The 27440-nt window shown below is 44.5% G+C and overlaps 1 protein-coding gene across 3 annotated transcripts in view; it reads left to right on the top strand.

Annotated features, from left to right (window-relative positions):
• SPRYD3 (SPRY domain containing 3) overlaps window positions 1-27440 on the top strand; it is a 472005-nt gene that overhangs the window by 199541 nt on the left and 245024 nt on the right. The gene's annotated exons all lie outside the window — the stretch shown is intronic.

Raw genomic sequence — 27440 nt, 5'->3', positions numbered from 1 at the left:
TCCTTCAACTCCTACTGGAAAGCTTAGTAAGCAAATATTATTGCAGCGGGCCATCATTAGTTCCCTCTTCTAAGGGTTCCATAAGTGTTTCTGGAGGAGACTTTTAGTCTGTCTGTTCATGATTTGAAGACCTGAACTGTATTCCCTATTCGGAAAGTCACCCTTCCATGTTTTTTCACCCTGTCTACTGTATTTAACTCTCAAAAGTACTCTGCCGGATCCTACCTCACCAAATGTTTCTTGGACCTTACCATGTTCAAGACCTGGGGGGGGCCCTGTCGCCTAGACTACAAACATCTTTTAACTAATATTAGATCATTTTCTTTCAGATTCGTGCAATTTATACATTTTCTCAACATCTTTTAAAATCTTTGAAGGATTTCCACTTGTTTTGCCAGCCTTCAGAGGGATATATATATGTGTGTGTGTGTGTGTGTGTGTGTGTGTGTATATATATATATATATATATATATATATATATGTGTGTATATATATATATATGTATATATATGTATATATATATTTATTTTTATTTTTTAACTATTTCAAGAGGGACAAGTGCAGCAAATGTTCCACACCCTGTGAGATTTACCTTTCATCTCATTCAACTGAGTGTGTCCAAGAGAATACTCAAGGACAAGGAAGTTATCTCCTTCATTGTACACTTAAATAATCTTAAGCACAAAGAAGGGCAGAACAACACTGGAGAGAAGTCAGGGAAATGTGCCCATTTTATTCCTTACGTAATGCCCCCTCCAAAGGACACCTGGCATGGAAGATGTAGGGGGAAAAAAAGGGACTGGAGTCACATCCTTATTGATTTTCAGGGTCAAGCCCACCAGACGATGTTAAAGCCTGCATCCGGGTTGAAGGAGAGTTGACGCCCCATCACTCCACTTTTCGCAGGCAAATGTGACAGATCATTATCAAATGACAGATCTTCACCCTCGATTCAGGATCGTTCACTGCCATTTGAGCTGTTGATCTTTCTTTTTCTTCGCCATGCCATGCTATGCCTCCTCCTAGTATGCCACGCCTTGCAAATTTAATTTCTCCAGAGGATCCCATACAGATTCCTTTTCTGCTGCTTCATCCTCTGCCCTTGCCACCAAAGCATTCTGTGGTTCTATCTTCTCAAGTGACTGGTTGTCCACTTTTAGTGATGCCTAAATTATTGGATCTAACAATATATATATAAGCCTCAAGCATTTAGGAGGCCCACACATTCTAGTTCACGGCCTCGATCCAAGAGCAGTAGAAAAAAATCCCCTCCCCAGTTTCCTTCTAGCATAGTGTAGGAAAGTACCCTCTTTGGTGGCATGGGTACCCCCCATTTTCTGCCTGTTGTCAGTGTGTTTGGCTGTGTTCACTGGGATCCTGCTTACCAGGACCCCAGTGATTGTGCTCTCTCCCTTTTAACTTGGTTACTTGTACCATTTTCACCCACATTTGGCATACTGGTGCCCCCCTGTAAATCCTTAGTATATTGCATCCAGGTACCCTCGGCATTGGGGTACCAGTGGATCCCAATGGGCTGCAGCCTGAATTATGCCACCCATGGGGAGCCCACACAGTGTATCTACAGGCCTGCCATTGCATCTTGCGTGAAAAGGTGCATGCACCCTTTTCACTACAGGTCACTGCACAAGGTCACTAAATCACCCATATGGCGGGCCCTCCCAGCCCAGAGGGCTGGGTGCAAGTACCTGTGTGTGAGGGCACCCCTGCACTAGCCTACCAGCCTTCTGGGGTTTTCTGTGCAGCCTGTCCTAATGCCACCCCTCAGACAAGTTTCTGCCCTCCTGCTGCTTGAACAGCTGAAGCTCAGTAAGGCAGATCAAAGGGTTTCCTTTGGGGGTGGTGGGGGGGGTAGTGGGGGGGTTAGAACCCTCTCCTTTTGGAAATAGGTGTTACATGGCTTGGGAGGGGTAGCCTCCCTAAGCCACTGGTATGCTTTGAAGGGTACATTTGGTGTCCTCTGCGCATAAAGCAGCCTACACCAGTTGAAGGACCTCCAGTTCCTGCTTTGGCGAAACTGGACAATGGAAAAGGGAGTGACCACTTCCCTGACCATCACCACCCTGGGGGGTGTTGCCCATAGGTCCTCCCGAGGGTTCCTGGGTTCTGTCATCTTGGATCCAAAGATTGCAGGGACCTCTGGGAGCATCTGAGTGGCGAGGTAAGGCATGTGACGTTGGAGCCCCCTCCTGATTGGTGGTCACCTGACTAGGTGACCAATTCCCTTTTCAGGGCTATTTAGGGTCTCTCTCTCTCTCTCTCTTGGGTGGGTCCTCGGATTCGGCTTGCAAGATTCCAGCAGGACTGCTCTGCATCCTTTACTTCAACCTCTAGCCACTGAAACTGTGAATGGACCCTCCAGGAACCGACAATCTGAATCCACGACTAGAGTTGTGCTTGCAACGTTGTTTCCACTGCTACTGCCAGCTTCAGCAACATTTCCCTGGCTGTGCATCCTCAGAGGGCGTCAAGGATTCAGTCTGCATGGGAAGGAATTTCCCTTGGAGTGAAGGAGTGACTCCCCTTCATCCGCAGGCACCAACTGCAACGATGACCGACTGCTAGATCTCCTCTCATCCTGAGCTGCGTGGATCCTGCATCACAGGTGGTGGTCTGGAGTAGTCCTCTTTGTCCTCTCTGCCAGCTGTCCATCTTTGGTGGAGGTAAGCCCTTGCCTTCCCACACAGGACAGTACTCCCCTGCACCATGTCTCTTGCAGCTGCCAAGGCTTCTTTGCATTTCCTCCAAGGGATCTTCAGGCTCTGGGAGCCCCAGCACCCCTTCCTGCAACGCACAACGTGGTTCTCCTGAGGCGTGAGATCTTTCTCCAGTTGTGCAGCCTGGGCTCCTCTGTGATACCTGGTTCCTTGTCCAGTGGGTCTCCTGTCGGGGGCTGCCTCTTCTTTGTACTTTCTGCCTTGCTGAGGGTGCCCTTAGGACTCCTCCCATGAGTTGAGTCCTCCTGGACCTTGCTGGTCCTTGGCAGCTCCACTTTTGCTTCACCGCGACGTCTGCCTATGCCAAGGCTTGTTGATGGCTTTGCCACACCACTGACCGGCTGCAATCTTCCATCCGGCATAGGATGTCGACTGCGTCCTCCAGGAACTCTTCACCTACTCCGGGGCTGCATTCCTGACCATCGTCGTCCTACTGACGACCAACTCCTGCATCCACACCTGGGTGGGTAGTAGCTACTCCTCCTCCTGGACTCTTCTGTGATTTCTGGACTTGGTCCCCTACTTCCACAGGTATTCCTCTTGAGGAATCTACCGCTGGCTTCTTGCAGTTTTGTCTGGGTGTTGAATTTTCGACCTTTTGGTTGGTTTGGAGAAAATCTAGTAATTTTACTCAATTTCTCCTAGCTGCTTTGGGGCACTGTGGTACTTAACTTTGGGGTTTCCTATTACCCCCAGCTTCCCTCTACACATTCCACTTACCTAGGTGGGGGTTCTTTGCTCTTATTCAATTTATTAGTATATGGTTTGGGCTCCAACTACGTTCACTATTGCCTATATGCATTTACACTTTTTTCTATCACTTTCTATGCTAATCTCTGATAGCTAGAGTACATATCTAGTGTGTTACTTACCTCCTGTTGGAGGGTTGCCTCTCTGGTACTTTTTGGTATTGTCACTAAAATAAAGTACCTTTATTTTTGTAACACTGAGTGTTTTCTTTCATGTGTGTAGGTGCTGTGTGACTTTCAGTGTTATTGCATGAGCTTTGCGTGTCTCCAAGATAAGCCTTGGCTGCTCATTCACAGCTACCTCTAGAGAGCCTGGCTTCTAGATACTGCCAACAGTACACTAATGGGGTATACCTGGACCTAGTATAAGGTGTAAGTGCCTCAGGTACCCACCACACACCAGGCCAGCTTCCTACACACTGATAGCCATTTTTCCTAATACATATTCTGAATTATTTCTTAGATTCCTACTTTACCATCTGGCTCTCCTTCAAGGATTTCTGACTGTATATGTCTACTTTCCATAATTTCTGGGCTAGGAGTGTCCAAGATCAATATTTCTCTTGACACCACGTATTTATATATAATAGAGAGACTGTACCTTAGAATTCTTTCTCCTTTTGTTCCGCTATTGGTCCCTGTTATTTTAGGGAAATTACACAGGAAAATGTTTTAGTTCTGCCACAACCAATGTTGCAGCCCCTTCATTATTGAAAATGCATTGTCTTCCAGCACAAAATAGCATCTTTCTACATCTGGATCATAGGCCAGATTCTGTAATTCTTTTTAGGTAGTGAATTCCATGCATCTGCTCTATAGCAGTCCCTGCCACTATACACAGCACAGAGGTCAGATCTGATGGCAGGAAACGTTATGGCACTTCTGGCTCAGCTTTCAAAGTTACAAGCTCCTTTGCTCATCTTGTAAGATAACCTACTTTGTGTAGGAAAAACATTCAGCACAATTAAAATAACATATAAAAGGACCGGCGGAAGAATTTTTCAGAAGTGGTTCATGGCAGCATTATGGTATCTCTCAGGATTATGATCAGTGACTCTGCTGACCTGGTCTACATGAAATACTCTTTTGCATCATAACCTTAACAATATTTAAAATGTACTTTTTTTATGGAAGTGTGTGCTATTTGCTATAACCAACATTTCTCTTTTGGGTAAACTAAAGCATCCCCGTACGCTGTATTTTCCTGTAAATGTCTTGAATCAAGCTGCAAGGTTAGTGTGGATGGGATGTTGTGCTCTATATATGAGCAGTGTTTCAGCTCCTACACTTCTGAAACGCATACCCTGCAGGATTCAGTCAGTGAGGGTAACCTTTGCTCACAGCTGTAGCCATGCACTGAGCTGAAGTCTGACTTCAAAGTAAGAATGAGGTGTTGGATGTATCAAACTAAATCTGCCACATTACATGAAAAGAAGCAAAGAATGTAAAGGCCGAGACCTGATTCAGTTAAACATATAATACTTGAGGTGAGCTAAATCGGAAGCAAGCAAGCTGCATTAGTCAATGGTTCTAGCCAAAACCTACATATTCACGAGAGCAAGAGTTCCAAATTTCCATCTCCGAGCCAGCCACAAATTGCTGCACATGCCTTAGCCATCTCAAGACCAGACTTCGATAACCCTATATTGGCAGGAGTTCCTCGCTGTTGCATCATTCAAAGCAGTGCTTTCATTTGAGGCCAGACTCTGCTCCACCTAAGGCAAATTCAGTCAGATCTCCCTGTTACTACAAGACTGCTACTTGCTTCCCATCACAATGATAATTAAATTAAATTATGCTGCCTGGCTTCAAAAGGCATGCTTCCTCAGATAGCAACGATATCAAGTCTTCCCCTACCCCGTCAGCTGGTTGGTCAAGGCTCCTTCCAACTAGTCTGCAAGGGAGTCCACCATTGCTTGCATACCCCTGTTCAACGAGTTAGGCCTCACTCTCCAGCCAAATCATCCCTCCAGCTTTCACAACTGATAACATTCTTAGGATCCATGCTGGACACAAACTTAAATCGGGCATATCCACGAAAGATAGGCAACAAAAACTGATCAATTTGGCAAAGTTAGTGCAAAAAAGGTCACTTTTCTATTGCTTTTACAAATCCCTCCTGGGCACGATGTCTTCCTGCATTCATCTAATCCCACACTGTCAATTAAATATGCATCCACTTCAGGAAGCGTTGGACACTCAATGGGCGCAGGCTACGGGAATCTTTGACAACATCATGTAAGTCACTCCACCTATAGTCACATCCCTTTCCTGGTGGACACAACCAGTAAACCTGTCAATCGGCCTACCATTCCTGACTTGATTCCAACAGACACTTCCATAAATGGGTGGGCAGCGGACCTCCAAGATCTCCAGATCAGCAGGAAATTGCCAGCTTTCCATCGGGCCTTCACATCAACCTATTCAAGTTAAGAGCAGTGCATCTTGCTCTACAAGCTTTCCTTCTCAGAATCTGACAGTCCTCAATGCTCATACGAACATACATACGACAATGCACTACATAAGCAAGCAAGTTGGCACCAGATCTCTTCTCCTCTCCCAGAAGCTAAACAAATCCGTAAATGATGCATTCATCACACTGACTGCAGAACTGGTACCTCGGAACCAAAACAATTTAGCAGACACCTTGAGCAGGCTGAAAACTTCCTGTCATGAGTGGGAACTGGACCAACACACGCTAGATCAAATCTTCCCTCAGTGGAGCTAACCAAATCTCAACATCTTTGTGAACCCGTAAAATGACAATTCTTTACAACCTGGCATCCCCATTCAGGGTCATGGAGTGGGGCAGGTGGGAATGCATTTTTGATTACATGGTCCGACACATCTTCGTAGCATACAACGCATCTAGAAAGGATATCAGCAGAGCAGCAACCTGTAAGAGTGCTCATACCTTCATGCAACATTATTGCTTTGATTCCGAAGTCCTTAAAAGATGCAGCAGTAGGCCAAGCGGTACTAAGGCATCTTTTTCAATAAAGTTGAGCCATTTATATCTACCTGCCGTCTGCTTACCTTTTATGCACGTTTTATTTTCTGTTTATATAAATACACATATGTCTAATTATATGTATTATCTTTTGCATTATAAGATCTGTTGTGTCTTCAAAAATGTGCTTAATACTGCTTTCTACTCTGATTCAAGCATGTGAATCTACAAATGTTCCAATACTAGAGTAAGGAAATACGTTACTTTTAACTGTAGTTTTTCAGAATTGGAATCTTTCATTGATTCACATGCGACCCACCCGCCTCCCTGAGAAGCTCACCTTTATCTCGCTCAGTACTTGTGGGCGCTACTGCTCTGAAAATCTGAGGGACTGAAGCTTATCTCCGGAAGATTCTATAGGGTGGTGTCTTCCAATTGGTTGATTCTTAAGTTTTTAGTTCTTTTTTAAATGACGACTTTTATAGTACTAAACTGAAAGGCCTATGGCCTCTATCTTTGTCTATGGTGACATTACTTTTCCAATGTGCCGGGGACTCCCCTCTTAATGACGGGGAATGATTCAAGTATGTTAATCTATGAAAGATTCCAAAACTGTAGAATTACAGTTACAGGTAGGTAACTTATTTCCTTCTCAGTTTAATTTCTGTTCTTGATCCATTTTTAAAAAAACATATGAAACTGTGTTCGAAGGCATGTGTGGCTGTAGATACTTATGCTTTGCATGAGTCTGCCATCTAGTGTTTGGTCCGGAGTGTTACAAGTTGTTTTTGTTCGAAGAATCTTTTCTAGCCACGAGATTGATTGATTCCTTCTCTGGGTGATACTGCACATGGGCATTGAGTCCTTTGTTAGATTGTTTTCTCTCCGCTGTCTGGTTCGGACGTGTGTTCCTCTCGCATTGGTTTTTCTTCAGCTAGGTCTGTTCCGAACTGTTCTCTTCAGTCTTTCTTTCAGTGACGTCATTGTAATTCAATAGAGTTTGCTATACATATCGAAGTCAGTCTGCATTTCCGTGGTGGGAACCGGCTTACTGCCCTTTGGGTCATCCTCACCCGTCTTGGGCCTAATCTTCCACGTGATGTCAGACTATGCAGGGCTGATGGAACCTCCTCCATTTTGCCCCCAATGCTACTCAAAATTCCCCCACACCGACCAACATCTGGTGTGTAATTTTTGCCTGTCCGCGGACCACAGTGAACAAACTTGCAACGCTTGCTGCTCCTTTCGATCCAAGACGACGTTTCAGGACCAAAGAGCCCGTAGGTTAGCGATGGCATTCAAAACACCAGACTACATTCCGGATGTCTTTGGGGAAGAACAATCGCAGGAGGAGCCGAAATAGGAGGTGGCCTTCTCTATCGAAGACTCTAAATCAGACGTCCTCTCTGACATGGAGAGCCAGTTACCTCTGTGTAACCTGTGAGTAGAACAGCCCATACTCCCCATACAAAGACTTTAAAGAAGCCCCAGAAGCAGGTCGCCGGACCGCCACGGCCTTCGGGTAATGGTTGGATCCAGATATCACCTTTGGATGCCCCACCTCCATCTCCGCACCAAAACAGCCAAGACGTTTTCGGCATTGGCCTTTGGCTCGGTTACATCAAAGGCACCTTCGGAATTGAGCAGATCCATCGAACCGAGTGCATTGGTACGAAGCAAAAAAGCCTCTGCAGCCAGTATGGAGCCGACAGCTTTGACTTGACACAAGACTTCGGCTCTGAAAAATTTCAGAACATGAGGCGGTGCCTTCCAGATATTCGAGTCATTCCTCTGAAACTGCTTCACCGGTGGAGCCCATCTTAGAAAAAATGGACGCTCGTCAGCTCCAACTCCATATTCAAAAAGGAACAGGGAGAATAATTGCTTCCCCCCCCGTTTAGATTAAAAGGAAACTCGCCTTTGAAGAGGCTTTGGACACTGCTCCTCCCCCTATTATGTCTCCAAGACAAGGCTCCAGTTCAACCTCAGCCTTTACCACCCACGCCAGGGCGTCCCCCTAATCCTCTACCCCCTCCCCAATCTCCTACACCACAATTTCCATCACCAGTTTCTCCACCTCAAGGAGATGATTTGGATGACATGCCACAAGACCTAGGCCTATGGGATTCATACGACCCAGACTTCTATCCAGCACGTCCATCACCACCTGAAGGCACAACATTGTATCAGCAGGTCATAGCAAGGGCAGCCGCATACAACAATGTCCAGCTGCACACTGACCCTATTGAAGATTTCCTCTTTACACACGCTCAATACCACACAAAGTAGTCAGTTTTTACCCATGCTACCTGGCATGCTTAGACATGCCGATGATATTTTTGAAGAGCCTGTAAGGTCTCGGGTTATCACCCTGAGGATGGATAAAAAAATACAATATGGCACCTACAGACCCTCTATTTATACTGGCTCAAATCCCTCCCAACTCAATAGTATTCAGTTCAGCACGAGAATGTGCTAATAGTCAAACCACAAGATATGCACCCCCTCCTGATAAAGTAAAAAAACTAGATGCAGCAGGGAAAAGAGTGGCTGCATAAGCTGCCAATCACTGGTGTATCGCCTATTCACAGTCACTTCTGGAATTATACGACAAGACCCACTGGGATGAAATGGAGGATCTCCTCCAGTACCTCTGAGAAGCATTATAAAAGAGCACCAGAGATAGTTTCAGAGGGTCAAACCATCTCTAATAATTCCATTAGGTGTGCAACTGATGCCGCAGATACCGCAACACACAGTATTAACACTAGTATCAATATATGTAGGCACGCTTGGCTTAGGTGTTCAGGGTTCAAGACAGATATACAGCAGGCAGTTCTCAACGTGCCATTCGATAGGGAACACCTATCTGGCCAAGAAGTAGAGAACACCATAGAAAAACGTAAAGACTGAGACCGCAAAAGCTATGGGGGCATTAGTCACCACCACACAACATGGTAATTTTCATTGTCTAGCGTTAAGGAGAGGCTTCAAACCATCCCATGTCAGCCTTCCACCTCTCAAAACAAACAAGGCTCCCATTTCTATGATGTAGGTTCCTTTAGAGGATCCTACAGAAGTGCAAACAAAGGCAGAGGAAAAGCATCCACCTCCAGAGGATCTGCCTCCACTGCACCTCAGTAACCACTTACACCACCTCACACCTCTCCAGTAGGAGTAAGACTCCAACGTCTACCCGCAATGGTCCAGTATCACCTCAGACCAGTGGGTTCTCCGTTATCACATGGGTATTGTCTGGAGCTCACTTCCACTCATCCAAACATTCCCCCTCGCACTTACAAATTCTCAAAAGAAAATCTTACCCTTCTTAAAGAAGAGGTGCAAACCCGTCTTGTCAAAGGGGCTATAGAACAAGTCCCCTCCTCACAACAAGGGTCAGAAGTACACTCCCTATTCTTCCTTATACCAAAGGAGGACTGGCCACTCAGGCCAATTCTAGATCTCAGACCACTAAATCTCTATATTGTCTCAGAGCATTTCCATATGGTCACTCTCCAAAATGTCATTCCACTGTCAAAGCAAAACGACCTAATGACAGCTTTAGATCTAAATGACGCTTTCTTTCATTTTCCCATTCACCCAGCACACCGCAAATATCTCAGATTCATAATTGCGGTAAGCATGATCAGTTCAAGGTTTCACCTTTTGGGGTTACAACCGCTCCCAGGGTCTTCATAAAATGTCTAGCAGTAGTTGCCGCATATCTCAGACGTCAGTACATTCATGTCTTCCCTTACTTGGATGATTTACTCATCAAAGCCAGTACGTTACAACACTGTCCGCGTCCGGTTCTGATCAGAGTGGATCATCGTCTCACTCTGGGATTCATGATCAACTTTCTCAAACCCCATCTCCAGCCTTTACATATCCAGCCTTATCTAGGAGCAGTGCTCAATGCGCAGATAGGGTTAGCATATCCAAGTCCAGCTCGAATTCAAACTTTAATTTCCCAGTTACAGGAAGACCACACTTACACACTGAAGACAGTGATGGCAGCTATTAGGAATGATGGTGTACTGCATTGCCATTGTACCTCAAGCCTGACTGCTGTAGGGGACGCATTTGCAATGTCTGACTCATCACTGGTCTCCGTCACAGGGTTATCGTCAAAATCTAGTTTTGTTGGGTCACCAGATTCGCTGCTTTCTGCAATAGTGGAACCCCACCAACCTCCCCAAGGGGCACCCCATTCTGGATCCTGTGTCTCAGTTCTCACAGATGTATCACAGACAGGTTGCGGAGCTCACCTCAACAAGCTCACAATTCAAGGTCCACAGGATCCTATTCATCAAGCTTCACATAACAATGACTTGGAGCTTCAAGCAGTTTTTCTAGAAATGAAGCCTTTTCTCCTGCACCTCTCCCCCAAAGTGGTTCTAGTCTGTACAGACAGCATGACAACCATGTATTATCTGCAAAAAGAAGGGAGGGGGGTACGTTCTTCTCAGGTGTCCCATCTTGCTCAAACAATATGGAAATGGGCAATTCACCCCACATTCATTTCATTTCCCAGGCATGGACAATTTGCAGACCACCTCCGGATGCAACAAGTCCACGAATGTGAACTCCACTTAAAAGTCCTTCAATAGTACTTTCTAAGGTGGCGAAGACCCCAGATAGATCTCTTTGCCACCGCAGAAAATCCAAAATGCCAAAACCTCACGTTCAGATACCCACACCATCTGTCCAAGGGAAATGCTCTATGGATGAATTGGTCAGGGATATTTGCTTACACTTTTCCACCTCTCCCACTCTTTCCATCTCTAGTTCGCAAATTGAGGCACCCCTCTTTCCATGATTCCTGTAGCTCCCACATGGGCAAGTCAAGCTTGGTTCACAATACTTTTGGATCTATCAGTAGTTCCACACGAGAAGCTCCCCAATTACTCAAAATTATGGACATATCAGACTCTAAAACGCTCAATATTGCAATATGGTTCCTGAAGTTATAGAGTTTGCTTACTTAAAGTTATTGCCCGAATGGATGGACGTTTTAAGAGTCACATGAACCTACAACCAGACAGTGTTATGCTGCAAAATGGAAACATTTTGTATGCTACTGTCAACCTAAACACATTGACCCCCTCAAAGCTTCAGTCCAAGACATTCTTTATTTGCTGCATTTACATCAAGCAAACTTAGCATACTTGTCTGTGTCTTCATTGAGCAGCTATAGCTCAAAGACAACACATCTCTTTATTCAGAATTCTAGTTATCAAAGCTTTCATGGAAGGTCTCAAAAGGTACCCGGGGTGGTACCTCCAGCACCATCCTGGAACCTTAATGGTGTCCTTACTAGACTCATGCATGGGTTCAACTTTTTAGACAATGCATACATCCACATTACAATTCCTTTCATGGAAAGTGGCTTTTTTAAGTAGATTTCACTTACCTAAGACATGTAAATGGACTCCAGGCTGTAACCTTAGAAGAACCATTCTTCCAAATACACAGAGATAGAGTAGTTTTCCAAACACAAACTAAGTTTCTTCCTAAAGTAGTTTCACAATTCCACATCAACCAATCAATTGAATTACCATTCTTTTTCCCACAAGCAGACTCTGTTGCAGAGAGCTCTTCACACACTAGGTGTTAAAAGGGCTCTCATGTACTATATTGACTGAGCCAAACCGTTTAGGAAATCTAAAGAACTTTTTGTAGCATTTTCAATGCCTCATAAAGGCAACCCTATATCAAAAAGTGGTATAGCCAAATGGATAGTCAACTGTATTCAAACTTGCTATGCTACAGCTAAACACCAATTACCTGTTACCCCTAAAGCACACACCACTAGGAAAAAGGGTGCTTCAATGGCTTTTCTAGGTAACATCCCAATAGCAGACATATGTAAAGCTGTGTATTGGTCTATACCTCATACATTTACTAAACACTACTTGTTAGACTTTCCATCCTTGGCGTGGTCTCCCTTAACTTTTTGCCTCTGTTCCCCAGGTTGTTGATGTGTGTTGGAGTGTGATTTTACTGTTTTTGTTACTCTGGGCACTTTACTACTGCTAACCAGTGCTAAAGTGCAAGTGCTTCTTTACAAAATGTGTATGTAATTGGCTTATCCATGATGGGCATATTTGGTTTACTAGTAAGTCCCTAGCAAAGTGCACTAGAGGTGCCAGGGCCTGTAAATCAAATGCTACTAGTGGGCCTGCAGCACTGGTTGTGCCACCCCCATAAGTAGTTCTGTAATCATGTCTCAGACCAGCCACTGCAATGTCTGTGTGTGCAGTTTTAACTGTAAATTCGACTTGGCAAGTGTACCCACTTGCCAGGCCTAAACCTTCCCTTTTCTTACATGTCAGACTCCCCTAAGGTAGTCCCTAGGTACCCCCAAGGGCAGGGTGCAGTGTATGGTTAAGGTAGGACATATAGTAATGTGTTTTATATGTCCTGACAGTGAAATATTGCAAAATTCGTTTTTCACAGTTGCAAGGCCTGTCCCTCTCATAGGTTAACATGGGGGCTATCTTTAAATCTGATTACAATTGTAGATTCCCTTTGGGAGTGGATGGACATGTGGAGTTTGGGGTCTCTGAGCTCACAATTTAAAATATATCTTTTAGTAAAGTTGATTTTGAGGTTGCATGTTTGAAAATGCCACTTTTAGAAAGTGGGCATTTTCTTGCTTTAACCATTTCTGTGACTCTGCCTGTTTGTGGATTCCCTGTCTGGGTCAGTTTGACAGTTGGGCTGGTTGCATCTCACACTAGACAGTGACACAAAGGGAGTTGGGGTGTAGCCTGCATATCTTGATGAGCCATCTGTGCTAGGAGGGAGAAGAGGAGTGGTCACTCACACCGGGAAGGGCTGTGCCTGCCCTCACACAAAGCAGTCTCCAACCCCCTGGTGAGTGTCTGGGGCCTGGCCTGGGCAAGGCAGGATTTCATATTCAAAAGAGACTACTTTGAAGTAGGGCTACTTCAAAGGAGAAATTGGGTATAAAAAGGGCACCCAAAACCACAGACTTTAGAAACCCTTCTGGAATCGAGAGGAACCTCTGCCTGGAGAAGAGCTGCCCTGCCTGTGACTGTGCTTTGTGGAGCTGTCCTGCAGTTGCTGCTTCTGCCAGAGTGAGAGGGCAAAGACTGGACTTTGTGTGCCTTCCATCTTGAGAAGAAATCTCCAAGGGCTTGATTTAGAGCTTGCCTCCTATTTGAAGTCTCATGGACAGCAAAGACTTTTCTCTGCCAGTATCTGGAGAGACTCCTACTCTGCCCTGTGGTGCCCATCCAGTTCCTGGGACCTCTGAAAGGAGAAGCTGGCAACCTAAGGACAAGGAAATCCATGCACATAGCGCCGTGCGGGGAAAAGAGCAACACAACTCCGAACTGCGGCTGAAGAAATGACGCGCGCCGGCTCCGCAGCTGAGAAACCGCGCTTGCAGGAAACGCAACCGAAGAATTGATGCACGGAGCAGGAGAAACAACGTGCAGCATCGCCGATGGAGGCTGGGAGATCACAACCCACACTGCAGGGTTTTCGGATCATCGTGCGGCCGGATTTCTGACTCAAGTACCGCTTGGTGTGACAAAACGACTCAATGCCTGCCCGGACGCGAGAGCGCTGACCGGATCGACGCACTGCTCTCCTGCGGAGAGAAGAACCGACGCACCCCGATCCGGCGAAATGAGAAACTATGCACGGTCCCGCTCGTGAGTGGAATCAACGCATCGCAAGCCCTTTTTGATGTGCACTTGCCCGCGTTGGGTTATTTTTGACACACCCAAGGTACTTTTTCATGCTAACAGCGTTAGTGTGTTTTTAAAACTACTTAAAGACTCTTTGCATTCTTTTGATAACTTGACTTGTGTATGGTGGATTTTTGTTGTTTTGGTCTTGTTTTGTTTAGATAAATATTTCCAATTTTTCTAAACTGGTATTGTCGTTTTGTAATGTTTTTATTAAGTTACTGTGTGTGTGTGTGTTGGTACAAATACTTTACACCTAGCACTCTAAAGTTAAGCCTACTGCTCTGCCAAGCTACCAAGGGTGTAAGCAGGGGTTAGCTGAGGGTGATTCTCTTTTACCCTGACTAGAGTGAGGTCCTTGCTTGAACAGGGGGTAACCTGACTGTCAACCAAAGACCTCATTTCTAACCCTATTGTATAGATGTTTCAGCACGACAACAAGCCAATGCTGGCAAAGCAGTGCTCAGAACACTTTTTCAAGTAACTCCAACTCCTACAGGCTAGCCACCGCTTATTTAGAGGGACTGCTTTACAGCCTATGCAAAGTATGTGTATCTACAGCCACACATGCCATCGAATGGAAAATGTTACTTGCCCAGAAGACATCTGTTCATGGCATGTAGTGCTGTAGTTTCAGAAAATAGTTCAGTCATAGGCAGTGGTGCATGTGCCAAATTACTAGATGCATTCGTACCAGCCATTTCTATACACAGATTAGCACTGCAAGCTCTGTTTACACAGAAGCAAAAATGCTTTTGCAGAGCACTTGTTCTTAAATACACAACTGGAGCAGAATGAGTGACCTTCAAGTGTTCATCTAAAAGAATAGATTCAGTACAGCCAGTAGCCATACTTGAATGCATTTCCTTGTCTTGCTTCCTTCCTTCCACAACAATCACCACATTAATGTTTAAACTGAGGGACGTGCTTAGATGCATAAATCCTTCCCATTTCTTAAATACCATATACCATAAGTGGTGCAATGTCAACGGACGACAAGCATGCATGAACATGACTGTGTGTATGGCCTTGATCTCGTTTACCAGCTTGAGTGTTCAGAGCTGCATAATGTATAAAACAACAAATTATTTTGTTTTTAAACTTATAGCTGTACTTGAGATTTAGTTTTTTGAAGAATAACTTTGGTATCTGTTAACTGCAGCAGAGTGATCTAGTTTGTCATCCTGAAGCTCCTCAAGTATGAAAACGTGATAGTGGCTGGGATGCATTTCCAGCAGTGCCTTCCTTTCCATAGTTCAAAGGTCCTGCAATGGAGAAGTCAACTCATCTACCACAACTGGCAGACGATTAATCAGTGGCCCAAAAGGAGCCCCAGACCATTGTGCGCCATGAGCTTCTCAAACTGTGTGGTCTATCCCTGCAGCAGTGGTGGTTGTAGGTATTACTTATTTTTCACAAAGGGTCTACAAAACTGTGCATTTCTTTCATGGTAAACTTCCCAATCTACCAACCAATTCCGCACAAATAATGTTATGTCTTTAGGGGTAGGGACACTGACACCAGGACTGTCCAGCCTCATCACATTCCCATCCTTCGTGGCTAGCAGATAGATCTCTGCTCTGAGACAGCCGTCCTGCAATGATCCATGAGCAATGATCCACTATCAATGGGTACTATTAGAAAGGGGACATTTTCTATGGTACCTCTCCTTTGGTGATTCATGATTGGGAACAGATATATACCCCAGCACACATAATGTGCTGCTTATGGCAATGATCCAAAGGGAAAAAAAACAGCTCTTTCCAGGCAGCTTGAATGTTTACCAAAATGAGAATCCTTCTTTGCAAGCCCACTAAGGATTTTTCTGCCTTAAGAGAAAATGGTGTTCACATTCCCAGCAGTGTACTGCCTGTTGTGGGAGGAAGGGAATGTCTTGTCCTCTCTGAAATGGTTAATGTAAAGTTATCTACATAAAGTTTTTCTCATTCCTAATTACCCTACTCTATTGAGAATAAATTATAGGTATAGGTATGCGGATTACTATTTTAGTGGCAGTTTTTTCTTTGATCACAGATTTTGGTAATGCTTTTGTGCTTGCCAGCTCTTTTCATGCATGTAAAAGGCCTCTTGGTTTCACAGTGTTAAATGGAACCATTCCAGTTTTGCTTTTATTTTGAAAGGATTCGAAAATTTGAACACAAAAGGATAATGGACGTAGTACAAAAACTTTTCAAACACATACCCTCAGTCACAGATCTGGGTTTAATCCATTGTTCTTTAACTCACCATGCCACCCCATTTTGGACCCAGCCAAATGCAGTTTGTCTTGACCCTGTTCCTCATGGGAACAGTCCAGTCCGAACTCCGGAAATCAGCATCCTGAGATCGGTTTCAGGGTATTTTCCTTCGTCAGCTAGGCTAGCTTCAATCCAGTGTCTCAGTGAGCACGGGACCCATGTCTGGCCTTTCCCTTCAGACTTGGGGCCACTTTAGCAACACAAAAGGATGATGGACTGAGCCCTGAAAGTTTTCAAACACTTGGTAACTGTTTTTAGGAAGATAAATTGTAGTAATTCCTCTGTAGTATACCAATGCTGCAGTGGACAAGCAGCTTTGGTATAATAGATATGGAAGAAACTAAGCATGATAAGTTTAAGGATGAGAATGGCGTATTAGGATGTTCTGTTCACTCAAGTGAATTAGGCTACCTGCCTCCATGCTTGGAATTTCTGTTCTAGTTGATAAATCTGATGTCTTGTAGGAAAGGGTCCATGAGAATTGTGATTGCATTATCCTTGAATCTCGTTTCTCTAAGTTGCATCATGTGGAAATGTATTTCAGTGAGCAGGTTATGAATGTCTTAAGCATGTTTTTGGCCTGAATATGTGTTGATGAGGCCCACCTTCATATGAGAGATGCGTAGCAAAGTAACTTTGAGCACAGCTGGACCAGAGGAAAAGGTTGGACTGTGTCGACTCCAAGTTTAAATATTTGTTCGTGTGACAAGTGCTGGTTCTTGTATGATGCTTTGTTTGCTGGCACATGTTCATCTCAGGTAGTATTCTGAGGAACAATGCAGAACTGTTATCTGGACCTACATATAGGTTTAATTAAGACATGCTTCTTAGCCTGAGTGGTGGGTGTATTTCAAAGGAGATAGATTTGGCAGAGAGACGCCTTTCAGTGGAATTGAGTGACTGTCACAGAGTACAGCACCAGAAAAGCACGGGTTCTTGAATGTTATGGTGTCATCCCGGAAAAGGTAATCCTGGTGGAAGGAAACTCAGAAATTCAGGAAAGTGTTACCCAGTATCCTCCTCACCATCCTACTACAGGTATCTTGGCAAAGCAGGGTACGATGGCCCAGGAAAATTTGTGCAGGTCTGTAGGGGAACCTGGTCGAAAGGGTACTAAGGGAAGATCTTGGTGTCGAACTGGAGAGAAAACAGTGTTGGTACAAGAGCGCAGGAGGGGTCAAAAGTTGCGCTTTGGAAGTGGTCTCTTACCCATCCGCTTGGAGTTTCCACCTGATTGTGCCCGCTATGTGGCAATACTTACAAACTTTCCACTGTTAGCTCCAGGCACAAGTGAATCCACTGGACAGCTTAAGAACAAGACAGGACATTGGCGGAGTAAAAACTGTGATTTTTAACTGTAAGGATATAAGGATTTGGGTGGGCGGCCCCTTGTAAAAGGACGGAATTAGGGGACTGTATTATAATAAGCTGTAGATACCCAGGTTTAGCACAGTCTGCTCCTATCATGATACATTGACCCCCAGGCAACGAAAAGGTTTTTTTATGTAGGCACACCTGGGCCTCAAGGGTCTCCAAGTAAGGGGCTTTTCCAAACTGCAGGAGGGTTTGCAATTGCCCAAAGTGAAAAATAGATTCACAGTACTCTCGCAATTGGAGGCAAATGATTGACTGCCAGGGCGGGGTCGTATTTGCCAACCCAGGAGGGGAAAGATAAGGTGGTTCCACTAGGGCCTTCTATAACAACCCCAGGCTTGGGAGGGATGTGTGAGGTATCTGCCCAACTTGGTTAATTTCTTGGAATGTGGTGGGGTATGATACAAAGCTGCAAGATACGCAATAGGTAAAGCTTATTTCGGGTTACAATTTCATTTTACTTCAGGAAACGTGGTCAGAAGGAGTTGCGTATGGGATGGATTGCAAAGGTTTGCCGTTTCGGCTGAAAGGGGGCCTGGATGTCGTCTAAAAGGGGTGTCTAGTCACCCTGGTTCGCATTTCTACAAGCTTTCGAGCATACCAGATTAACTGTAGTCATCGGGGTCTCCATCATTTGGGTGGTGTTTCCAAATATATATAACATCCTTGTGGTAAATTTCTACAATACAGTATGGGATTCTTGTTGCCAAATTAGGGCCCTTTTATCTGTACTACAGGTATTGAAGGGAAGGTTGGAGGCCTGCAGTATGGAATGCCATGTAATTGTATCTGGAGACTTTAACGCAAAGATAGAGGACTGTTACACTGCTGAGAATCCTTTTGAGCAGGATCAGAACGTGCCTGCAGTTGATGGTTTGCAGGATGTGAGGGGTAGGTCCCTTCTTAAGGGGCTGCAGAGCCTGGGTTTGTTGAATATCCATGACCTAGAATCCGCTTCTGATGATCAGGTACCAACTTTTGTGGGGGAAGGGGCCCGGTCTATAATAGATTATATTTTTGTGTCTCCATCAATGAGAACATTTTTCCAGTATGGAGAAGTTCATAGGCAGTATTTTCGTGATCATAACCCCCTTACGGTGTCCCTAAGCTTTCCAGGCAATAAGTGCACATTGGTGATTGGGGGCCAGTATGTCTGAGAATAAAAGATCAGGGCAGGAGAATTTGCTGGAGACAAGTGAGCATCCCACAGGTAGTGAAGATGGTGGTGATCCAAAATTTGACAATGGGGATTCTTTTGGCTGAATCAGCCATATCGGGGGGGGGAAGGGATTGTTGCTGCCAACAAAGTAAATGGGGCCATTAAAGATATTATGACCAGAAATAGAGGCCACTCCTAAGCATCAGGGAGGATGGTTTAATAAACCCTGTTATGCAGTGAAGAAAACCTTGAAGAGGGAATTGAAGGTACAGCCCAGAGATAAGGTCCATGTGAGTAGAGTGCGGGCTCAGTATAAACCTGCTCTGAAGGAGCAGGCTTGGGAGGATTTGGTGTGCGTTGCGCACTAAAAACTCAAGCCAGGGGTACTTTGGTGACAGGAAAATCTGGGGGCTGGGCTGCAATATTCCTCCTGACATGTGGGTGAGTCATTTTTGTAGTGTTTTCCTGGGTGGAATTTATGGGGAAGAAATGGATGAGCTGTCGGGTTACACCCCAAATTTGTCTACCAGGTTCTCACTGGAGGAGGTGATGCTGGCTGTGCAGGATAGCTTAAGCCATAAAGTGCCAGGTCCTGATGCAATTCCAATGGACCTGTACAAAAGTTATCCTCCGCTGTGGGCACCTATAATGCTAAATGTCTTGAATGCGGCAATGAGTGCAGGAATCCCTCCCTCTTGGAAATCTGCATGCATTGTCCCAGTGTTTGAAAAGGGAAACCGCAGTGATTACCAAATCCTATAGCCCGATCTCACTTTTAGATGCCTTGGTTAAAATACTGGGCCAAATTGTTTTACGGCGCATTGAGGAATGGATGAGAGAACATGATGAGTAAGGTGCAGTATGGTTTTAGGGAAGGGCTGGGGATCCAGGAGCAATGTCTGAATTTGCTTATGATGATCTGTAAATATAGGAAGGGGAAGGGGGGTACTTTGTGCCTTGCCTTTATGGACCTTAGCTGTGCTCTTGACAAAGTAAATTTCAGCAAATTGTGGGAACGCCTAACCTTGATGGGCATAGAGCCCCAAATTGTGGAGCTGCTCTGATATTTACACTCTGGGACTAATGCTTCCGTAAGATATGGGACTGATGGGGAATGCACAGAATCCTTTAAATCTAAGAGGTGTGAGACCCGGGTGTGTTTTTGCCCCCACTTTGTTTATTTTATGTACAAATGGCTTGCACAACCTTTTGGTGGAAAGATGCAAAGATGTTCCTAAAATCAATGGAAAGAGTATCCTGTCCCTGATATATGCGGACGATGCAGTGCTTAGGCCTGTGCTATTAACGGTCTCCGAAGTGGTTAAGGTGTATGGAGCCTTTGTCTGTTCTGTATTTAGAGGTCAACAGCAGCAAGCCCCCCTTTATGGTCTGTGGTAAACCACTAAGCAAAGTAGGTGCTTTGATGATAAATGATCAGGTCATGAGCCGTGTGCATGAGTTGCCCTATTTAGGAGTCACTTTTGATGATAAAGGAACATGGAAGCCCTGCATTGCATGGCAAGGTGTGTGTTTTAATTCCACTGTAGGAACTACTTTTGAGTTTGCTTCAAGAGTGAGGAACAAGCCTATACAGCCTCTGCTTGAGGTGTATAGACTTAAATGCTTCCCAGTTCTTATTTATGGGCCAGCACTCTGGGGTCATTCGGGTAGCATGGCCCCCCCCAGATAGAGGAAAATCGATTCTGTAGACGGTTACTGGGTGTGGGACAAAATATTTCTTGCCTACATGAGGAGCTGGATTTGGAGTTTGTGGAGGATGGCATTAAGATTGCAACTCTTTTGCTATGGATCTCCGTTTGATCAAATGATTGTGCTTCCCTAAATAGGGAAATGTTGCGTGATTGTATGGTGTGTGATCGAGCGCTGGATATCCCTTGGTGGGCATATATAAAAGAGGCTGCCACAACCCTTGGTCGCCCGAAATGTTTAATGCCCCACAATGTCTAAAGCGTATTGATAATCTGTGGGTAAAGGAGAACTTATTTTAACATTTTGAGAACAAAAAGGGAGGTAGAGGAACTAAGGAAACCAACTGTGAGGGATTTCTTAATGCTAAAACTGCAGGTGGGTCCTGAGATGTATCTTTTGACAGTACGAAATGTTTGGGAAAGTTCACTCATTACCCGCTTCCGATTAGGAGTAATTAGAAGTAATGTGTTTCCCGCTTGGCCAGTATGACTTAAAATCCATACTAATTTGTCTGTGTGATGGGGTGTCCTTACAGTCTTTAATTCATTTTACTCTGTTTTGTGATTTTAGTCTAAAAAGTGCATTAAAAAAAATGTTTACTTCCCCTACTGAGAAAAAAGGGTTTTGTGCAATATCTCCCAGCCTATTTGTGGCTACGTATGGTCCCTTATGAGTTGGGGGGAGGGGGAGGGGTCTTTTTTAAAAGGGGCTATATGTTGGCGTAACTTTTTTAATTTATTGAACACTTTTATCTTTCGAATTTTAACTGTAAGATTGGAAGTTAAGATATTAAATATGCAAGCTCTTATATTTAAATGATTGTATGTAACGTGTTTTGTTTTTGTGATTTAGGGTTATTATATAACCAAATAAAGTTATCCTTCACTTGGAGACACCATCTAGGTGTTAAATTACAAATACTTTGTGCTAGAATCAATCATTGTCATTTTATTTCCTTTTCTTCCTCATCTGCGTCATTTGTTAGACTTTTTAGGGTCGAGCGCAAAGCGCTCTGTCCCTGGTGTAATCTCTCGAAGGGCTTTTAAATACGCCCATGAGTTTGGTTGGTTCGTGAGCTTGCCTTTTACAATTTGCTTCATTTTATTAGTGGAAGGCATGCACGTGTCATGCCTTTACCGGAGCGCACCGGCCAACTACTGAAAACATATGAGGCTCAATGTTTTCAGTATGGTTTCTGGGCTACCTTTTCTCTTTATTTCGCTGGCAGCGCGATCTCGCTGGGCAGTAGTCGAGCACTGTGCATGACATTGACCTTGTTAAATGGCTAATTGCACTTTTGACAGTATGTTTCACTGCAACCAAACTTCTGTTTCCTTTTGTGTGTCTCCGTCACGCTTCATGGTGGCCGTAAGCTCGCTTACATGAAACTGTTTGTTTGTGGCAAGAAAAGTACGGTTAGGAGTTTAAAACACGAATAGCTCGAACTCACGCAAATGCGAGACCAGTTACTGTGCAAATGCTTGTTTTCAAAGCGGTGTAACCTTCAGCTTCTCCTCCTGTTAACCTCCAGTTTTGCAGCGTGACGTTTTACAGATTCACGTGCTGTGCATTATTCCACCTTCTAGTGGTTGGGTCCGGAATTCTCTTTGCAGTGTCTCTTCTCCAAAAGGTAGCCGAAAACAACACTGAGGATAGCAACTCAACAGATGTGGAGGGGAGAAATGGAAAAAACCAAAAGGCACCAAAAACCCCAAAGAGGTTGAAGGACCAACATCCACTATGTCTCCCTGGGTCAGAGAATGAGAAGGGGGCATGGAGCACATCCTTTTTAGGCTCTGGTCTAAGTGCCATCATAATTACAAAGAAACAACCCGCCACAAGGTCTGCAACCTCTGTTTGCTGTAGTGCTCAGAATTCCAACTCAAACTGCCCTGGCAAAGCTTAAGGACATGTGGGTACACTATGCCATGACCTCATCCAGGGACTACTGGAATGTTAAGAGATCTGAGGTTGTCAAGAGAGGAAAAATAAACACCTTTGGATACCGAGGTGGACCCAGGGAGAAGACCTCTACTGCAAAGAGGTAGTCAAGGTACAGATGGAGAAAACCCACAAAGGAGTAAGGAAGGAATCTGTAAGAAGTGCTAGTTAACAGCGCTATGGTGCAGAAAAGTTCACACTCGTGACGGACAAAATTGGCATCAATGCCAAAAGCTCTTCCCCCAGAAGATGGACAGAAACTGAAAGACCCCTGCGGATCTAATACAAGGGTTACCCACTGGAGAAAAACTCTTAAGAACCAGCTCGAAAAAATATTGAGTGTGTTAGAAAGGCAAGCCTCCTTCAGGGAAGAATTGCATGATGGTGACTAAAAGGAGTGAAACTGTCAGTGCTGAACAAAAAGGCTCTTGACGTTGAGAAAAAGGAAAGGCGCCTCAAGGCCTAAATGGAAGCTCTTGTGCGCAAGAAGAGAGGGTTAGTCTCTTGAAGAAAATTCCAAGATCCCTCAAAACCTCAACAGGATAAAGAACCAGAGCTTGAGTTTGTTGAACTGGGACCACCACTTAACCCTGAACCGCAGGAGGCGGAGCATTTCCTTTTTGAGGAAGAAAAATTCCTGGAATAAGACCTATCACAAATAGTCGACGGAGAGTGGCAGAACTTGTATGCTAATTCTCCAATAGAGGGGGTAGACTCTTACCCATCTAGGCCATCCCCTTCTGTTGACATCACCGCATGCAATGCACTCCTAAAGAGAATGCAAATCACATGAGGTCCAGCTGGAAGAACACCACACTGAATCGTTTTTCCTTCTAGAAACATTACTACCTGACCAGAAGAATCAGTTTCTCCCAATGCCACCCAGCTTCTTGGATGACGCTATGGAGACTTTCAAAAACCCTACGTTGGTATGCCTGGCCAAGAGTATTGGATTTTAAAAAATAAGTGCAGTCTGCCATTATTAACAAGCTTTCCACAGGTGAAAGTCTTTTTTGGGAGATAGATGAAGTGCTACAGCACATAGAGGAGGATAATTACAATGTAATGGCAATTAGGACCTTACAATACAAAGGGCCTTTTCAAAGGGGGCATGCCAGAGAAGAAAAGAACTCCTGTGAGGGGCGGCATGCCACGTTCACACAATGGCGCACTGCCACAGCAACTCCACTGCAATGGCAGAATGGATTGCCCTCTAGATGTGCTTTTAGAGAAAGAGGTGGGAGAAGAGCATCCACCCCAAAGAGGAACACCCACAGTATAGTGACTGGACAAAGTCCACCTTCCTATACAATTCACTCATGGGAGGAAGGATTGGAGGGTTCTGAAAGGAAAGGGGGAAATTCACCTCTGACAAAGGGATATTGAACGTCATCCAACATGGTTACTGCATGTTAATGGCATGTGTAGCTGCAGATACACATGCTGTGCATAGTCCGCCATCTCGTGTTGGCCTTGGAGTGTTACAAGTTGATTTTCTTTGAAGAAGCTTTTTCGAGTCACAAGATCGCGTGACTCCTCCTCCTCAGTGATAGTGTGCATGGGCATCGAGTCCTTTGTTAGATGCGTTCTTTCCATCGTCTGGTTCAGACATGTTCCCTTGTGCTCCGGTAGATCTCGGCTTGGTATTATCTGAACTTCTCTATCTCTTCCTTTAGCGTCGGTATCGTTTACTAACGTGTTTTCTGACTACACTCGATCAGATGGTAGCATCGGGGTCAATTAAACGCCCTTTTGGGCACCAGCGCCCTTCTCTGGCCTACTGCATCACAGGCTCATGGATCGGACTCCATTTCGATTCTGTCCATGGTGCCACGCCAAGTTCCCCTACACCGACCAACACTCGGTTTGTAACCTCTGCCTCTCTCCAGATCATAAGGAAGAAACCTGCGAGGTGTGCCAATCCTTCCGATCAAAGAAGTCTTTACAGGATCGAAGAGCAAGACGGCTAGAGATGGCATTGAAGTCGACCCAACAAATGCCCGATATTTCCAGTGAGAAACAGGTGCAAACTGCAGTCTACATCATAGACTCCGACTGTGACTCAGATGGGGACAGCCAAGTTATTCCTGAGGCGCAGTACATAAGTACACCAGCCCCTTCCCATTACCAAAAACAGTTTAAAAAGTCACAGAAGGCCTTGGGTCCACCACGGATTGCCAGCCATGGTAGGACCTGAAAACTACATCTCGTCGACTGCCCCTTGGGTTCGGCATTGAAAAAGGCCAAAACACACTCCACCGAACAGACTGGCACGCCTGTTTCGGGATCGAGTCGTAAGATGTGAGCTTCCATGTTGGAACCGAAACGGCTACATACCACCTCAGAGCCGAAACATCCAAGCTCCTCTTCAGAGCCAAAAAAACGTCCATCTGATTCAGAAACCACATTTTCGGCCCATTTAAAGCAGTCTATCACCAAGCTTTCAGAGCATTCATTTGTGGGATATTTTCACTATATGGACAGGCAGCATCCCTGACCTGAAACTTCTTATTGATCATGTCCATACAAATGACTTCAATTTTTCCTTCACTTACAAAAGTAATAGCGCCCAAATCAAATTTCTTGATCTCCTATTATATGTGACCGGGAATAAGATTTCATCCAGACTGTATATGAAACCTACAGCTTGTAACTCTATTCTCCACGCACACAGCGCACATCCCAAATCTCAGATCCAGGCTATACCATATGGTGAAATTATACAGGTATGTCGTAACTGTAGTGATAATAACATTTTCTCAGAAGAACTTGGAGACCTGGCACAACGTTTTCGCTCCAGAGGATACTCTGAGGATCTGATCTCCAAGGCAAACAAATGAATTACATTGAAACAGCGCCAATCCTTACTTATCAGAGGCCGTACCAAACACATCCAGGTTGCAAAGAGGAAAAAAAACATTCCTTTCATTACTAGGTTTAGCCCTGCCAGTAAGCTAATTTATCGGATACTAAAAAAAAACACTGGCATATATTACTACTAGATGCTGGCTTGATTTCTGTAATCAATAAAACACCATCTATTACACACAGCAGGGGTAAAACTCTGAGAAGCCTTTTATGTCCCAGTTTCCTAGCACCGTCTACTAAGACATCAAAGCTGACTTGGCTCTCTAACAAACCCACTGGCTTTTATAAATGTGGATGTTGTGTGTCCTGCTCTATTGCTCTCAATAAAACAACACATTTTTCTTACAATACCAACATTACTCACCACAGCAGACACTTTATTAACTGTAATACTAAGTATACTGTTTACTGCATTATTTGCGCGTGTGGATTAATATATGTGGGCAGTACCATTCGTCCACTAAAAGAACGAATACAAGAACACGGAGCGATCAGGAACCATACTTCAACCTACCCTCTTGCGACACACTTCAACCTTTTGCACGGGGAGAATGACATTCTCAACATTAGATTTCATGGAATGCCCATGTAGATGTTTCGCCCAGATTTGGCAACAGGACAAAAGACCTACGTAGATGTGAGGCCAAATGGATACTAAAACTTCGGGCTGTAGAGTTGGGTCTCAACATGGACCGAGAGTTGCATGTTTTCCTCAGTTAGCCGTGTCGCATCCTGTTCTTTCATGTTTCACTTTCTCTTTTCACACCCCAGGTGTAATTAGGATATGTTACATCACCCAACTGTGTTTACAAAGAATTACCATTTCTGAGTATTTTGAACCTTAAAGTGTCTGTACCCTGATATGAAACTACACCTTGCGACAAGAGCTTTACTCTGTCATGCTGATGGTATATGTTTATCTATGCCAATAGTTACCATACTCGCCTACTATATGTTTGCATTATCAATGTTCTCTTTCTGGTTCGTGATGTATAATTATTAATAAACCCCCATTACTCTGTCTGCCTGTAATGCATTTCATTGTTTTTGGCTCTGTTTCTGCGGAATATACATGTGTTTCTCTTACTATAGGTTATTAATTGTCATGGGTCTATGAAGTTTCTTATTCCCCTTATTGTCCTCATCATGCTTGCTTTCTCTACTTGTCTTTCTTTTGGACCGGGCTTGTATGAGTCCAACTGTTACCATTTTTGCTCTTGTCACTAATGCGGTGTATGCTTTACGTGTTATATTCTATGGCATCTTCTTTTGTTATATTTTATGGCACCTCCAGTTGCCTTTACATACATTCCACTTTTCTTTCCAACTTGCCCTGGCGTAGGCGTTGCTTAAACAGTCTTTTCTTTGTAGTAATCGCATTATGTACTCTATCCAGTTAGACGTTCCAATATGGCTGCCAAGCAGCCGGTGTTCTGTTAACTTTGCACTTTCCTCATTAACTCAGTAGTCCTACTTTGATATCTGCGGCTTTCATCTCACGCGCTTACTTATAGTCGCGTGCACTACGATGTACCGACTGTTGGTCGGCACGACCACAGCACTCGGGACCACAGACACCTGTCCGCTTTACGGTGAGTTGAGGCTGGGTTGTACACTTCCATCTGTTATTCCGGATGGAGTTTTTTTTTTTTTTAGATACAGCTTGTTTTTGACACACAGGGCACTCGGAGGGGAGCGTGATACTGCACTATTCTTATCTCCTTATAACATATGGGCGGTAACTATGGGCGGTTCTCAGTTTCTTGAAGTTACGACTTCTGTCACTCTGCCACAGCTTTCTTTGTTGCCCCATTTAATTTATTGGAGGGCGATAATTGTTTATGTGTCCTCTAACCACATTAGTGTTGTACTTGAGAAATTAGACCTTCATTTACTTGATCTACATTGGGTCCCCAAGTGTTCTTTACTCTGGTTTACCTAATTGGTTGATATAACTTGACGCTTGATGTTATGG

The sequence above is a fragment of the Pleurodeles waltl genome, chromosome 4_2 (genome assembly GCF_031143425.1).
Source record: "Pleurodeles waltl isolate 20211129_DDA chromosome 4_2, aPleWal1.hap1.20221129, whole genome shotgun sequence".
NCBI classification, from domain to species: domain Eukaryota; kingdom Metazoa; phylum Chordata; class Amphibia; order Caudata; family Salamandridae; genus Pleurodeles; species Pleurodeles waltl.
The sequence above is the reverse complement of the archived record's forward strand: the minus strand, read 5'-3'. Positions and strand labels throughout refer to the sequence as shown.